The following is a 919-nucleotide window of genomic DNA, read 5'->3' as shown; positions in this document are numbered from 1 at the left end:
ATCAGTCAAGCGTTAAGTGCCTAGCAAATTATGCTAAAATGCAGTTACTTCTTGAAAAAATCATATTAAGTGAAGTAAGCCAGACCCAAAAGAGCATAGGCTCAATGGTTTCCCTCATTTGTAATAATTAGTACGCATCTAGGGCTCTCCTAGCAGAGGATTACAATAGGGCAAAACCTAAATATATAAGGTCATATAGGATGAGGCTAAATGAAAGGATCTCGAGGATATAGAAACAACAGCTTTATCTTATGATTGTTGTTCTTAATGTACTATGTTATTTCTCTTCTCTTTTGTTGCCCGTTGGTTAATCTCATATTGTTACTGTATCTGACTTTGTTACCTGGTATGTTGTATATACATTTATTTGATTATTTGATATAGGAAAGGGAAGGGGGAATAAACAAGATAATTGGGAGGGGGTGGGGGGAGGGAAATGGGGACAAAAACATGATAAGGGGTATCCATGTGTGAGAAGTAATGCACCTACTATCTGGTGAATGTAACTATTACCCCTCTATATATTACAAAAAAATTAATTGAAAAAATGATACTTAACTTCTCTATTTCTCCACTCAGTTGGAAAAGCTGAATTGTTCTCGCCCCAGGTCTTCATATTCTAGCATGTTTGTTCAAGTTTATTCACATGTTAATGACAAAAGAGGAAAAACCCTAACCCTCATGCACATTACACCCTCTTTAACACCATCAAAGAACACAGTCTTTGAACTCCAAGAAACCTGAGTCAATCTGTTTTTTTCAGTTTTATTAGTTTTTTGGTGAATAATTTTTAACAAGTATTCACTTTGCAAATCAGTTTTCTCACAACAGTAACACGTGTTACATATGTTAAATAACATATATAATTTAGCCAATGCAATTGCTGACAATTGCTAGGATAGATATTAGTTTCATTCTA

Source organism: Megascapheus bottae, chromosome 4 (genome assembly GCF_031878675.1).
Source record: "Megascapheus bottae isolate mThoBot1 chromosome 4, mThoBot2.hap1, whole genome shotgun sequence".
NCBI classification, from domain to species: domain Eukaryota; kingdom Metazoa; phylum Chordata; class Mammalia; order Rodentia; family Geomyidae; genus Megascapheus; species Megascapheus bottae.
Note: the sequence above shows the minus strand (reverse complement) of the source record.